The sequence below is a fragment of the Coenobita brevimanus genome, chromosome 48, assembly GCF_032717465.1.
Source record: "Coenobita brevimanus isolate Jiangsu-jjx chromosome 48, ASM3271746v2, whole genome shotgun sequence".
Lineage (NCBI taxonomy): Eukaryota > Metazoa > Arthropoda > Malacostraca > Decapoda > Coenobitidae > Coenobita > Coenobita brevimanus.
In genome coordinates, this window is record NC_137001.1 from 15,407,951 (window position 1) to 15,425,429 (window position 17,479).

The following is a 17,479-nucleotide window of genomic DNA, read 5'->3' on the forward strand; positions in this document are numbered from 1 at the left end:
GCCAAAGGTGGTGATGAACATTGAAATCTCCTAGAATGAAGATTCCAGAGAAAGGAGAAATGGATAGAATGTGTTCCATTGTAGAAGTAAGATAGCCGAAGAATTTTTCATAGTAAGTAGAATTAGGTCCAGATATATTTAGTCAGAGAATGACAGGACAGCCAAAGCCAGAGAGTAGAGAATTCAGAAGAATCAAGTTCAGGAACACGAGAGCAAGATAAGTCGTTGTGTACGTATACACAACAGCCACCTTTAGCTTTAAATGAATATAGAGAAAGTACAGTAGGAGGATACAGAAAAGAGTTTGCTGTCAGTTGCCTCACACAGCTGAGTCTCGGTTAAGAAGAGAAGGTGAGGTTTAGAGGAGGAGAGGTGGTGTTCAACAGAGAGAAAGTTAGAGGGAAGGCCGCGAATGTTGCAGAAATGAAGAAATGAGTCAGACAGTGGTTCCAGGCATCTGGTTGAATCGTCACCGGGAGAGGGGCAGGTGGGGGCATTTATGGTCCCCCCACCCTCCTTGGGGACTCCGAGGCATGGTTAATTGTCGCCATTTTACTGTTTTAATTTTGAAAAGGATGTGTAGTGTGTACTGTGCATGTAGTTTGGTATTGTCAGTTAGCGTAACTTGTACTGGAGAGCATGCTGGCCTACTCTGTGTTACTGAACCACTGAAAAAGTTCAGCAAGGGGGGATGGTCAGGAACTAGTCCCGAGGGCTGATGAAACGGGAGCTCCAGCTCTCCCTGTCATCAATTTCCATCCACCTTTGGAGTACTGCCCTGCTCGACTGGCGCTACGGTCTGCAGTCTAATCTACCTATTTATCTGTCTATCCATAGATCAATCTATATCTATCTCTCTTTCTCTGTCTATCTGTTTGTCTGTCTCTGTACATATCTACTATGTCTGACTTTATGTACGTATCAATCTATCTTTCTATATATCTATCTCTACCTCTCTAGCTGTCTATCTGTCTTTCTTCCTCTCTCTGCCCCTATGTATATACAACCGGTATGTCTGTCTTTATGGACGTATGAATCTATCTATCTATTTATTTGTCTCTGTCTATATATCTCTCTATCTATCTGTCTTTCTGTCTGTCTGTCTCTGTCTCTATCTATCTATCTATCTGTATCTTTATGTACAGTACGTATCAGTCTCTGTATCTATCCAACTCTCTCTCTCTCTCTCTCTCTCTCTCTCTCTCTCTCTCTCTCTCTCTCTCCTATGTCCCTTTATGTATCAGTCTGTTTACCTATCTATCTATCTATCTATCTAACTATCTATCTATCCATCTGTTTGTCTGTCTGTCTGTCTCTCTCTCTCTCTCTGTCTCTGTCTCTGTCTGTCTGTCTGTCTGTCTCTCTCTCTCTCTCTCTCTCTCTCTCTCTCTGTCTACCTATCTATCCATTTATCTATCTATTTCTCTATCTATCTGTCTGTCTGTCTGTCTATCTCTGTCTCTGTATATCTATACTATGTCTTTATGTACGTATTAGTAGATCAGTCTATCTATTTATCTATCCACGTATCCATCTATCAGTCAATCTACCTATTTATCTATCTATCTATATCTCTGTCTGTCTCTCTCTATATATCTATTCTGTCTGTCTTTATCTACGAATCAGTAAATGTCGATCTATCTATCTATCTATCTTTCTATTTCTGTCTCTGCCAATCCACCTATCTATCTATCTATGTATCTATCTGTCAACGTATTCATCTATCAGTCTATCTCTATCTCTACACCTATTCATCTATCTATCTATCTATCTATCCGTCTTTCTGTCTATCAGTCTATCAGTCTATCTATCTATCTATCTACCTATCCACCTATTCCTGTATCTCTATCTATCTATCTATATATCTTTCTCTCTGTCTATTTATTCATCTATCTGTCTATATATCTATCTATCCACAATCTATCTATCCATTTAGCTATGCCCCATTCATCTTTCTGTATATCTATCCACCTATCTATCTATCTATCTATCCACCTCTTTATCTATCTATCTATCTATCTATCTACCTATCTATCCACCTTTCGATCTATCTATCTATTTTGTATCTATCTATCCACCTATCTATCAATCTATCTATCCCCCTATTCATCTATCTATCTATTTATGTATGCATCTATCTATCTATTCATCTATCTATCTATCTATACCCTTACAAACATAAAAATCGTATATAGTTCTCAGACATCATCATATTCCTTCTTGTGGTAAATGATAATAATATGAGAAACGCCACACCTTTATCTATAGTGGCACCAAGTGCTCGTGGGTCCTTCGGGCCCCTCGCACTTGTTCCTGCGGAGGGCTCTCGCGTTTATGTGCTGTTCTAGTGTAACGTTGTCACTTGGATTTTTTGCAGCTAACCAATTGATCGTGTTATTTGCAGCTTCGGGAATGGAACCCAAGTTGTCCAAACGCAAGTCCGAAGTACACACACAGACACACGGCTACTGCTACAGTTTATTTTAGTTCTACCTCTGGGCAAAAAATTCTACGGAGATCCTATGCCGGGCTCCGGGAGCAGCGTTTTTGGGTCAAGATGTGATCGCTCATTAAATATAGTAAGAAGTTTTTCAATCGTGATGGGACCAAGTTTTTTTACAACAGTGAATTTTTTGCGTTTTTGTGCCAATTTTGGTGCGATTTGTATGTGTAGTTTCGGCTGCCCAAAACACACACACACACACACACACACACACACACACACAGCTACTGCTATAGTATATTAGATAATTTTCTTCACACACACACACACACACACACACACGGCTACTGCTATAGTATATTAGATAATTTTCTTAACACACACACACACACACACACACACACACACACACACACAGTAAACTATAAATAGATGGATAATTAGACAGAGTTAGACAGCTGGGCAGATAAACAAACTGATAGACGCACAGATAAACAGACATACCGATAGATAGAGATAGACAGAGATAGACAGACAGACAGATAGATAGATAGATAGATAGATAGACATACAAATAGATAGATAGGCAGATAGACAGACAGATAGATAAACAGACATACCGATAGATAGAGATAGACAGAGATAGACAGACAGACAGATAGATAGATAGACATACAAATAGATAGAGATAGACAGACAGACAGATAGATAGACAGATAGACATACAAATAGATAGATAGGCAGATAGACAGACAGATAGATGGATGGATGGATGGATAAGTGGATGGATGATTTGATAGACAGATAGATATATAGAAAGACGGATAGATAAATGGATGGATGGATGGATGGGTGGATGAATGATTGATAAACACATAGATAGATAGACAGATAGTAGATAGATATACAGATAGATAGATGGATAGATGGATAGGTTATTGATAGACAAATAGATAGACAGACAGATTGGTGGATGGACAGATGGATAGATAATATGATAGGCAGATAGATAGATAGACAGACAGATAGATAGATGGGTGGATGGATAGATGGATAGATGATTTGATAGATAGATAGACAGATAGAAAGACAGATAGATAGACAGATGGATGTTAAGATGGATAGACGGACAGACAGGCAGATAGACAGATAAATAGATGGATGGGTGGATGGATGGACGGATGTGTAGATGGATAATTTGATAATGGTTAATAGATAGATAGATAGATAGATAGATAGACAGACAGACAGATAGATATATGGATGGATGGATGGATTATTTGATAGACAGATAGATAGATGGACTGATGGATGATCTGACAGAGAGATGGACAGATAGATAGATGGATGGATGAATAGCTGGATAGATGACTTGATACATAGATAAATAGATAGACAAACAGATAGACAGACAGACAGATAAATAGACAGGTAGACAGATCAAGATGGAAATGTGCCACTTCATTCCTCTGCCGATATATATAAAAAATTAAAAACAAATAAAACAATGACCTCTGTTAAGGAATCTCCCTAGCATACCTTTCTAAGTGATTTATTTTGCTTATTATACCTCACCATGCTCTTCTGTGATATTTAAATCACCATGCACTTCATAATTAATTTACAAAAGTACATTAATCAGACGTCTCAATAAATCGCTAAGGAAGAGGTGTTAGGGAGCCTCCTTACCAGATGAGAATACGAGCCTGAGTTTGATTTACCAGTAACTAGGAACCTGACCATTAACATCATCATCATCATCATCATCATCATCACCATCATCATCATCACCATCATCATAAATTACATCATCATCACCTTCTTCATCATTATCATCATCAACACAATCATCATCATCATCACCTTCTTCATCATTATCATCATCAACACAATCATCATCATCATCACCTTCTTCATCATTATCATCATCATCAACACAATCATCATCATCATCATCACCATCAACAGATCAACATCATCATCATCATCATCATCATCATCATCATCATCATCATCACAATCATCATCATCATCGTCACCGTCATCATCATCATCATCATTACCATCATCATCATCATCACCATCATCATCATCGTCATCACCTTCATCACTATCATCATCATCATCATCATCACCTCATCAACGTCATCATCATCATCATCATAGTTATCAACATCACCATCACCGTCATCATCGTCATCACCATCGCCATCATCATCATCATCATCACCATCACCATCATCATCACCACCATCATTATCTTCACTGACGAACAGTTACTGTAACTATCATTTATAAGAGTCATGTGCACTCTCAGCTTGAATATTGCTCACCCTTGTGGAATGGATGTGGAGAGGTTGCACTAAAACAACTAGACAAAATTCAGAACAAAGCTGTTAGAACTATTAATAAACTACCTCCCCTACAAGTAAGAAGGAATGTTGCCTCCCTTGCATTATTTTCGGATATTTTTATGGCAAATGCTCAGACGAAGTTGCGTCCATTGTGCCACCTCTCCATGCCTTCCCTCGTGCTACACGGGCATCTGGAAGAGCTAATGGCTGGAATGTCACACAGCCGTATTGCATAACTTCTGCTTATCAGAATTCTTTTAAACCCCTACCTGCATCACTCTGGAACTCGCTTCCCCGGCGTTGTTTTTTCCCTCAAAGCGTCAACCCACAGCTGTTCAAGTCAAACTGTTACAGATATTTTATGAATGGAGGACGCCAGTAATCTGGTGTATGGATTATTATCGTTTTATTCATTTATTTTTCCTTCCTCTGCTCTGTTATTAAAAAAAAAAAATCATTATCATCATCATCATAATCATCATCATCATCATCAACTACATCATCATCATCATTATCATCAACTACATCATCATCATCATCATCATCATCATCATCATCATCATCAACTACAATATCATCATCATCATCATCATCAACTACATCATCGTTCTCGCCCTGACAAAATAGAGGTGTCCATGGTCCGTATTCTCATTGGTTAAGGTGGATCCCTAACACCGTTACATAAGTGATTTATTTTGCTCATTACACCTTACTGTTCTGCTCTGTTGTATAAATCCTTCAAAGACTGCCATACTGTGCATAAATAACGTACATATGAATGGTAACCAGACATATAAAAATAATCGCTGAGGAAGAGGTGTTCAGTAGCTAGGCAATACAACAGGTCAGACATCATTCACACCTTCGTCTTAACCATTGTCAGAGGCGAGTTAGTCACGACATGTGTGTTAACCACAATTTACACGTAGATCGCATGAATAACACACAGGAATATAGTAACGGAGCATAATAAGAAATAAACAGGTAAGGAAGAGGTGCTAGGTACAGTTGCGTTCATGATTCCCTGGACACATCTGGAGGTATCTGGCATCCTCTTACTACACGACGTAGTATTAATCTATGAATGAAGGCAACGATTTGTGTCGTGCCCGCTGATTGGTTACAGAGGCTCAGTTCCCTTGGTTACCAGTGTGGGAATAAAAAATTACATTCTAAGCATCTCTAGAGTGTATTGCGTGATATTGTCAGTATAATGGTAGTGATATCACATGATTCAATCGTACTGAGTAGATGTATCAGCATTATTTACATACATCTTTAGTTGGTTAAACTGTAGTAATATGAGGAACAGCAGCCAATGGCTGCCTATGTTACATCTGGTTGGATTCGCTTCAAAGGATCAAAACAGAATTCATATTGACCAAATTAAGTTAAAGTATTGTTTCTGCGTAGCTAATTCATGTTTAACATGTGCCACAATCCTCTGTTGCTGTGTGCTAATACTGTTTGACCTAAGGAGCACTGCATCATTTCATACAGTTACTGTATAACAGAACCCTGTGTGTGTGTTCTTGCCTAATTGTTCTTACCTAATTGTATCTTTACAGGAATGAGTCAAGCTCGTACTGTCCCGTGTCTTAAACCATATTTATCGTACATATCCTTAAATTTGTGAATTGTTTTGGCACACACTATTTCATTCGGTAGTGCATTCCATTGATCAATTGCTCTGTTTGGGAAACTGAATTTCCTTACGTCTTTATCACCTCTCTTCTTATGCAGTTTTTTGCAGTGTCCTCTTGCTGATGCTTCTCCATATGTTAAGTAATCATTTATGTCTATTTTCTCCTTCCCTGATATGCACTTATATAGCATGATCATGTCACCTCTTTTCCTTCTCTCCTGTAGTGTTGGTAGATTCAGTTTATTTAGTCTTTCTTCGTAGCTTAGGTCCCTTAAGCTTGGTATCCATCTTGTAGCGGCCCTTTGAACTTTTTCAATCTTGTCTATATGCTTTTTGAGATGAGGACTCCAGACTACTGATGCATATTCCAGGGTTGGTCTAATGAATGATGTTATTATCCTTCTTAGCATGTCTTCATTTATGTATGTGAATCCTATTCTCATATTTGCAAGCAGTGTATACATGTTCCGTACCTTCTCGCTGATGTGGTCAGCCGGAGATAGTCTGTTATTGATAATCACACCTAGGTCTTTCTCTCTTTCTGATGTGTATAGGGTTTTATTTCCTAACTTATAATCCCAATCAGGTCTTTTTCCACTTTTACCAAACTTGATTACATGACACTTAACTTGTCCACATTGAATTCCATTTGCCATGTACTACTCCATTCATGAAGTTTATTTAATTCTTCTTGTAGCTCCCTACAAGAGTAGGTGCTAGTAATTCTCCTTTGTATTTTTGCATCATCTGCAAACATATTCAGATAGCTCTCATTTCCAGTGTTACTGTTTATATCATTTATATACACTAAAAACATGATTGCTGCCAGCACTGAACCCTGTGGTACTCCACTAGTCACTTCTTTCCATGATGAGTAGTTTCCTCTTAGTACTGTCCTCATTTCTCTTTTTATGAGAAAGTCTTGCATCCAACAAAACAGTTTGCCTCGAATTCCTCCTTGATGGTACAGTTTCCATAAAAGTCTTTGGTGTGGTACTGTGTCAAAAGCTTTCTTGAAATCTAAATAGATACTGTCCACCCATCCTTCCCTTTCCTGTATTGTGTTTGTTACTCTGTCATAGTAGCTCAACAGAATAGTAACACATGATTTTCCTTTTCTGAAACCAAACTGTCTCTGTTTTCATACTGTGTTCTTCTAGATGATTTACCCAAGCTTTTCTTATAAGCTTTTCTAATACCTTGCTTACAACACTGGTCAGTGATACTGGTCGGTAGATGAGTGGATTTTGTCTATTTCCTTTCTTGAATAAGGGGACAATATTTGCTTTTTTCCAAATATCAGGTAGTTTACCTTGACTCAAGGATTTCTTGAAAATTAAAAATAATGGTTTACTTAACTCCTTTGCACATTCTCGTAATACCCAACATGAAATTTCATCAGGACCACTTGCTTTTCCTCTGTCTAATCTACTTAACACCTCCTGTATTACTTTTTCTGCTATTTGTATATTTGGTAGTATGTGTGGACATGAGTGTTCCACATAGTCCCTCTCAAAATTTTTTCCTTCTGTAAAAACTAATTGGAAATTCTTATTTAGTGTTTCACAAATATCTTTCTCTTGTGTATAAGTGATTCCCTCTTCCGTAATGGATTGTATTATATCTTTTACTTTGGTTTTGCTTCTGATATAGCTGTAAAACAGCTTTGGTTGATCACTACCTTTATTTATTATATCCTCCTCAAACTGTTTTTGGGCTTCCCTCCTTATTCTTGTATAGTCGTTTCTTGCCTGTTTGTAATTATTATACGCCCTTTCACTATTGTGTCTTCTGTATCTATTCCACAACAAATCTCTTCTTTCTTTTGATTTTTTACATTCTGTATTGAACCATTTCTGTATTTTCTTATCTGCTTCTTTGTGCTGTGGGATGTACTTCTGGACTCCTATTTCATAAAATTCACAGAATTTTTTATACACAGCATTTAAATCTTGTCCTCTAAGCCCATTTTCCCAATCAACTTCTAAGAAATACTTCTTTAGGTCTTGATAATTTCCCTTTTTATAGTTTAGGCTCTTTTTCTAACTGTCATTGCTGTTTACTATGTCATATGCTATCCTGAAGTTATAATTTAGTACTGCATGATCGCTTTTGCCGAGCGGAGGGTGATATATTAAACTGTCAATATCATTTTCTTGCCCAGTAAATATTAGATCTAGCGCTGAAGGTACATCAAGTCCTCTTTTTCTGGTGGTTTCCCTCCAATGTTGCGTTAGGAAAAACTCTTGTACTAGATCCAGGAGCTTTTGGTCCCAACAGCTTTCTTGGCTAATTATATCTAGAGTATTCTAATTTTTATTTGTATTGAAATCCCCAGTTAGTATAATTCTTTCCGATTTCTCTTCCATTTTATGTAGTAATGATCTTATACTTTGAATTGTACTCTCTGCCAGGTCCTCATATTCGTCTATTTCCCATGTGTTTGATCTGGGTGGCATGTACAAATTGGCTACAATTACTTTACCTTCAGATGTGTTGATCTCTACTGCAATCAGTTCTACTTGTGATGGTATATCTAGGTTTATTTCCGTGACTTTTAGATTTTTCTTAGTTAATATTATAATTCCTCCTCCTTTTTTTAAATTTCTGTCTCTTCTCCATATATTGTATTCCTCTAAGTTTAGTATGTCATTGGATATCCTTGGTGTTAATTTTGTTTCAGTTAGGCATATTATTTGTGGTTATTTTTCTCGGACATAATCATTCATCTCTAGTAATTTTGATACCATTCCATCCACATTTGAGTACATCAACTTTATCATTTTGTTTATATACTTGTCATGACATGGTTCTACTACCTTCCTCCTTTTTCTTCCATCCTGTTTGTGCACCACTTTCGTACCTGCAATCCTATTACTTTGTAAAAAAATTTCTTCTTGTCCTCTTCTGATCTTCCCTCATTTTTTGTTTTTGCTTCCTCCCTTTTCTCTTTCAGTAATTCCAGTTCCTCTTGTGTTAGGCATCTTTTTATCCACACATTTTTGAACTCCTCTTTTTCCATAAGATTCTTTGCATTTTTTAGTATCTCTTCCACAGTGTTTACACTCTGGAAAGTCACCTTTAGAGGTCTTGTCTTGCTTTTCTCGTATTTCCCTAACCTTTTGTGTTCCTCTATGTCTTTACTACAGATTTCCTCTGATACTTCTTTCAGTAAGCTCTTTACATTTGCCATCACCTTTTTGTCTCTTGTGATCTTGTTTTTTACTTCTTCCTCTTCTATACCAGTGATTACTATAGATTTGTTTATCTCTACTGAATCTCTGACTAACTTTGGATTGTTTTGGATTATTCTTTTCACTTCCTTTTTAATGCTTTTTTCCTCCACCCTTGTTTCTAAGTCTTTTTTTACTTTCACCATTTCAGCATATGTGGTTTCCACATCATTTTTGTAGTTTTGCACAGCTTCATTCACTTGTGTTATCTTCTCAATATCACTGCTCTGGTCCATAAGACTGCTTGCCTAATTGTCTGTGTCATTTTTGAACTCTTCCATAACACTCTCGTGATTGACTATTGTACTTGCCATTTCACTCACTTTCTTCCTAAGTGTACTCAATTCCACTGTTAGTTCACTGATGGTTGTGTCTTTCTTTGTGTGTGTGTGTGTGTGTGTGTGTTCCCATTGTATCTAATGAACGGCTTAAGGAATCAATATGAAACCTTCAGGGTATCAAGATATGGCCAAACTCGTGGCCGAGTTCGAAAATGTGCACTCGGGGTCAAGGTCAAGGTCACCAATATGGCCGTCAGAAGTCAACTAGTGTTTATAGCCGGCCATCAACACCATTATATTTCATGAATAGCTTGAGCTATCAACACGAAACCTTCAGGGTATAAAGATATGGCCAAAATCTTGGACTTAGCCGAACATATTCTGGCGGGCAATTAGCATTCGGCTCCCGAACACATCTCTGTCATTTATATTTTATTTGCTTATACATATTTTTTTACAAGAGAGTAATTCGAACCAGACAGGTTCCTGCGACCTTGTGGCGTCATGAGTGAGTGTTTGATTAGCATCAGCAGATATCATATAGGTATACCGATCTCCATTTAGTAATTATTCAACATCAGTGTAACCCTATATAACTAAAAACATGGGCTCTTCGAGCCTAACCTGGAAGGGATGGCCATCTCTATACCTCGTTTCGTACTATGCACTACATTATTAAAGACTGCTTTTGAGGTCACCGATCAGTATTTTAATGCACAAATTCAAATCATAACTTAAGTGCGATTCATACACTTATACAAAGAATTACTATTGTCCTGAAATAAAATACCGGACTGTTGCGTAGTTACAGGGAGAAACAAATGTAGGACGTTTCGGCCACGGAATTTTGGGCCATGGGACACCAACCAAGGACGTTTTGAAATGTGAAGTGTTGTGAACCTTAACCTAACCTTACCTTACCTAACCTAACCTAACCTAACCTGTGTCCTACCTTCCGTGGCCAAAACGTCTTAGGGTGGTGGCCCATGGCTCAAACGTCCTAGCCCGAAACATCGGAGCACGAAGAAAAACAATTGTTCAAGCAAGCGACGCTCACGTTATCCAAAGCAAACACTATTTCTTATACTGTATGCTCTACGTGTGTGTGTGTGTGTGTGTGTGTGTGTGTGTGTGTGTGTGTGTGTGTGTTTTGTTATAACAGATATTAGATCGCTGCCAATGAAAAAATAAGTAATAATTTTTACAATTATGAATCAAATTATAAAAATGGCAGTGTGAAAAGAACCAACACTTCTCTCCGTGATGTTCCAACACACACACACACACACACACACACACACACACACACACAGGGTTCCGTTATACAGTAACTGTATGAAATGATGCAGTGCTCCTTAGGTCAAACAGTATTAGCACACAGCAACAGAGGATTGTGGCACATGTTAAACATGAATTAGCTACGCAGAAACAATACTTTAACTTAATTTGGTCAATATGAATTCTGTTTTGATCCTTTGAAGCGAATCCAACCAGATGTAACATAGGTTGCCATTGGCTGCTGTTCCTCATATTACTACAGTTTAACCAACTGAAGATGTAAGTAAATAATGCTGATACATCTACTCAGTACGACTAAATCATGTGATATCACTACCATTATACTGACAATATCACGCAATACACTCTAGAGATGCTTAGAATGTAATTTTTTATTCCCACACTGGTAACCAAGGGAACTGAGCCTCTGTAACCAATCAGCAGGCACGACACAAATCGTTGCCTTCATTCATAGATTAATACTACGTCGTGTAGTAAGAGGATGCCAGATACCTCCAGATGTGTCCAGGGAATCATGAACGCAACTGTACCTTCCCAACAACAAGCAGGAGTATAGTAACGAAGCAGAATCAGAAATAAACCGGTAAAGGAGGGATCTTAGTAAGCTTCCTATTGACACACAAAAATATATTAACGAAGCAGCATGTGATGTGGTGTGTGGAAGGAAGAGAAGATGGAGGGGGGTACAAGGAACAGCGTGGTGACCTGAAGAGGTGAAACAGGCTGTGGCACAAAAGAAGAAAGCATACAATGAATGGATGAGAAACAGGGGCGTGGAAGAAGTTGAGAGCCGGAAGAGAGAGTTATATGTAGAAAGAAAGAGAGAGGTGAAAAGATTAGTAAAAGAGAGTAAGAAGAGAGTGGATGAGGAATTTGGAAGAAATTTGAGTGTAAAGTGGAGGGACTGTAAGAAAGTGTTCTGGAAGGAGGTGAAAAGAGTAAGACAGGGTGGAAGTGAAGTTAGCAGGGGAGTGAAAGATAAAAATGGTAGATTACTAGTGGAGAAGGGAGAAAAAGTGAGCAGATGGAGAGAAAACTTTAAGGAATTGTTGAACGTAAAGGATGGAAGTAATGCGAGTATAAGTGGCTGGGGAATGGCTGGGAGAAAGAGGGAGGTGAGAAGACAGGAAGAAATCAGTAGGATAGAAGTTGTGGAAGCAATGAAGAAAGTTAAATCGGGGAAAGCCCCAGGAACTGATGGAGTGTGTGGTGAAATGCTGAAGCATGGGGGAGAGATAGTAGTAGAATGGATGTGGAGGATGTGCAGACTGGCCTGGGAGGAAGGTAGAGTCCCGGAGGATTGGAAGTCAGGTATAATTATTCCCTTGTACAAAGGAAAAGGGGAGAAAGAAGTGTGTGGTAATCATAGGGGCATTTGTCTTCTTAGTGTAATAGGAAAAGTGTATGGTAGGATACTTATTGACAGAGTTAGAGAAAGAACAGAGAAATTAGTTGGAGAAGAACAGGGAGGCTTTAGGAAGGGAAGAGGCTGTGTACATCAGATATTCATTCTTAGATCTTTAGTGGAAAAGTTTCTAGAAAAGGGAAAGAAGTTGTATGCGGCTTTCATGGATTTGGAGAAAGCATATGACAGGGTGGATAGACAAGGATTGTGGAAAGTGTTAAGAATATATGGAGTAGATGGGAAGTTGTTAAATGCTGTGAAGAGTATGTACGATGGTACGAAGGCTGCAGTGCATGTGGATGGTGAACTAAGTGAATTTTTCTCTCTGAAAATTGGTTTGAAACAGGGATGTGTCATGTCTCCATGGTTGTTCAATCTGTACATGGATGGAGTAATAAAAGAGGTACAAGGTAGGGTAGTGGATGTTGGAGTGGCCCTGGTGAGAGAGGATAGTGTTTGGAAACTCCCTGTACTGTTGTTTACAGATGATACTGTGTTGTTGAGTGAAGACGAAGGGGAGCTGCAAGGCTTGGTGAATGAGTTTGAGAGAGTGTGTCAGAAATGGAATCTAAAGGTGAATGTAGGGAAGAGTAAAGTGATGGTCTTTGAGAGAGGTGAAGTCAGTGAATGTACAGCGAGGTTGGATGGTGAGGAATTGGAAAATGTGAGTATGTTTAAGTACTTGGGTAGTGTGATGAGTAAGGATGGAGGTTTGGAGGTTGAAGTGCTTGAAAGAGTACAGCAGGGAAGAAAGGTTGCTGGTTCTTTGAAAGCAGTGATAAGAAACAGGGAAGTGAGCATGGAAGTGAAAAAGTTACTACATGACAGTATTGTGATACCAACTCTAACGTACAGAAGTGAAGCTTGGACGTTGTTGGAAGGACACAAGTCAAGAGTGAGAGCAGTGGAAATGAGTTATTTAAAAGGAGCCTGTGGAGTCACATGGAGAGACAGGCTGACAAATGAGGATAGAAAGGAGCGTTGTGGTGTTGATGTGGATGTGATAGGAAGTGTTATGAGGAACACACTGAGGTGGTTTGGCCATGTGGAGAGGATGGAGGGTGAAAGACTGATGAAAAGAGTGTATGTGAGTGAGGTGGAGGGGGGAAGACAGAGGGGGAGGCCGAGGATGAGATGGAGGGATGGGGTGGAGAGGTATATGAGATAGGGGTGTGTGACTTAGGAGCAGGGCAGTGAAATGGCGGGGGACAGGGCGACTTGGAAACGATTTGTTTGTGGCCACCCCAAATGGGATTGAGGCATCTGGCAATAGATAGATAGATAGATAGAATAAAAAATAAACTGGTAAGGAAGAGGTGTTAGTAACCTTCCTAACTACACCAGAATACTGTCCCAAATGCTTTAGTCGGCAGGCCAACCCCAGTAAATATGCCTAAATAAACTTTTGATGGTATTTTTTGTTCAAAGCTGTCAACCATGCTAGAAAGTATCATTGTGGTTCAGGCCTTTAGAATCATCTGGTTGCCATAATGGCATTTGACCTTTAACCCGTGGCGTCCCGTCAACGTGAATTAACATCCGCACGTTTTGTCACTGCCAATCCCGTCGACGTACATAAACGCGAATCAATTGCAAGGTCCCTAATTTGCACAATTTTCAATTCTCGCGAGTGATTTTTGGTACGTATACACGGGACACCTTCCTCTACAATATGCCGGGCAGCGACAATGCCTTACCCAGCATGACTTCCCCCCCCCTGCATGCCATTGTCTCAGCAATTCATCTGTTATCAGTGACCTGGCCAATAAAGCTATGTCATGCCGTGGTACGAAATTCAGGGCCAGAGTGATTCCCTAATCGATGACAATGTGGAGGACAAACTTTACATAGCATTAGAGGAAGAAACAGTCAGAAATGATGATCATGTAATGTGGCAAAAAAAGGTCAGGTATGGTGATGAGTTAGTGGGTGAAACAATGCTTATAATGCCTATATTACCATTTGAAAACCAATATACTCTTGTCCTACATATAAATTCGTACCAAGTAAATAAATAAATAAATACCGTTTATGAGTGGTGTGAAATAGTTACCCTCCCATAGAACTCGTTTTCTTTGGTGCCAGCCTGTTAGAAAACCCAGTATGGTAAGGAGGTACTGCTACCTGGATCGAGTATTTTAAACCTCAGGTGAACGATTTCTCTATGAATTTTCGATGACTCTCACCAAAAGCAGAGGTTTGAGCTAAAAAAAAATAAATAAATAAAAAATGGTCGGGATTGGGGGGAGTGGTGGAAAAGTGGTCGGGATGGGGCAGGTTAAGGTCAAATTTGGGGGTCAGAAGTTCAAATAAGGTCAAATTTTGTTTCCCTCTCTCATCTTGTACTTTAGAATAATGTTAGATCTGGCATGAAATATTTAGGAAATAATGAAATACAAAGGTTTTAAATTCCATAATCGGTAAATGTGAGGAAATCTCTGAATGTAAATATCAAATTCTCATTAATGCATTAGTTTTTAGGACGTATTGGAGCGTGAACTGTCAGTTGTACCACCTACAGTAGTTTGGTAAACACAATTAAAATGATGAACAGTATCCAGAAGTCTGCAATGCTTCACCTGCTACCACTGATCTTGGTGTAGAGAAAGTCAAAGGAACACCAGATACATAAGGAAAAACATGCATCATAATCGATGGCCATGCATTGATTCAATCCCCAGAGAAGCCACCAAAGTGCAAGACCTTCGGTGACTATGCCAAAAACTTCGAGAAGTCTGTTGTGACACAGTTCAGTGGCATGGTTTCCAGGACTGACGTTGTTTGACCAGCACATGCCTTTATCTATCAAGTCAGCTAAGAGGACCAAAAGAGCTGGGCAAATGAAGAGACCAACCCGAAAGGTGATCAACCAGGAGGATCTTCCACTTCCCCAAGCATGGAAGAACTTCATCGCTTTAGATGAGAACAAGGAAGACCTTGCCATGTGCCTAAGTGGCAGACTTGCCATGCACAATGGCAGAGACAAGGAGATAGTTGTTGGTGGCAGCAAACCAGACGGATATTCGACAACACGGGGAGTCATCCCAGCACTACAGGCAAACCATGAGGAGGCGGACACAAGGATTGTCCTCCATGCCCTTGAAGCCATTGGTGCTGGATCTGAAATTATAATCGTCAAGTGTTGTGACACATACGTCCTCCTCTTCTCATTCACCTTACCAGGGACAAACCGTGCCAAGTGTGGATGAAGAGCAGCACTTCCAAGTAGCAGGAATGCTTTCCAGTGCATGTCATCAACAAGAATCTCCCTCGAGTAGTAGTGGAGAATGTGCCAGGCTTTCATGCCATAACTGGCTGTTATAATGTCTCGTCCTTTGCTGGGCATGAGAAGAAATCGTGTTAGAGTGTGTATTTGCAACATCTAGAGCTGTTGCAAGGTGTTGGTTGAGATGGCCCATTAGGCAAAATTGAAGAGTTCGTATGTATGTTGTAGAAGGCACCGTGTTCTACTTTGGGTGTTGATAGGGCCAGACATGACTTGTTCCAGAAAGGAAAAAGGGTGATCGAAATGTTGCCAGCAACGAGTGACACACTGGAGTTACATCTCTCACGTGCCAACCACCAGGCCAAAGTGTGGCTGCAGGTAAACAAACCTGACGTTATCCCAAGCCCTCAGGAGACAGGAGGTTGGCAAGTAATGGACAAACGGTTAGAAGTGGTGTGGTTATGGAAGCCATCTGTTCCAAGCAGCTGTTTGGAGTTCGTTACTTTTGGATGCATAACCAAGTACCACACATAAGCTTGTGTTTGTCATCGGATGAGGCAACCATGTATACTTGCATGCGGTTGTGATGCAGACAGATGCCTTAACATCACAGGCAGTGGACATGGTCTGGATAAATCTTAAGGACTTCCACAGAAGTAGTAGGGGTAGGCATCTCCGCCCAGGGAAGTACTACCACCAAGGTAAGACTCAGGAAATAGCCTGGATTCCATTTTCTCTCCTAGGCCTTGGTAGCTGGTTACACATCTTTCTACCTCAAACATCAGAGAGCATGAGGCTGCCCCCTTTACACAACACACACATCCACATTATATCACATTGCCTTAAACTAGCTATTCTCTCTCCATAAAACACCAATCTTGTCATTACATATCATGCACATTCCACAACACATCCCTGCTCTCCCCCCCATAAAAAGAACCATGGCTGCTGCTATACTAGGAATTGGTGCTGGCTGGGTCATCTGCACAGGGCCCTCCTGGTCGTCATCAAGCGACTTTGCGGCCCCCTAAATCTGCTTGTCAGTGCAGTAAAATTTTCTTTTCCAATATTAGGGGACTTCACACCAACTTCATCTCCGTTCAAAATTTCCTCCAGTTTGAATCCCTTGATCTGCTATTTTTGACAGAGATACAAGTAAGCTCTACCTCTGATTTAGCTAGATTTAATTTTCCTGGTTAATTCTTGATTCAAAATTTCAGACCCAAAGGAGGCATATGTTGCCTTGCTAAATCAGAAATTGCCCTGGAGGAGTTTACTAAATTCAACCGTCCATCTTTCGACTATTCCATATACAAATTAAATTCTTTTGGTAAAATTAAGTATTTCTGTTGCTTATTGTTCCCCTATTGCCCCTCCAGAGCCGAGTTTATTTGACTCTCTGTCTTCACAACTAAGTGTCCTCAACTTTACTACTGCATCAGAAATTACTATTCTGGGTGATTCTAATGTCCATAATGTTGAATGGCTCACTTATTCAGCTAGAACTGATGACTCTGGCCTTGAATGTGAGCTATTTGCAGACTCATATAATCTCCCCCAGTTAGTCAGTCAACCCACCCATGTAGTAGACAA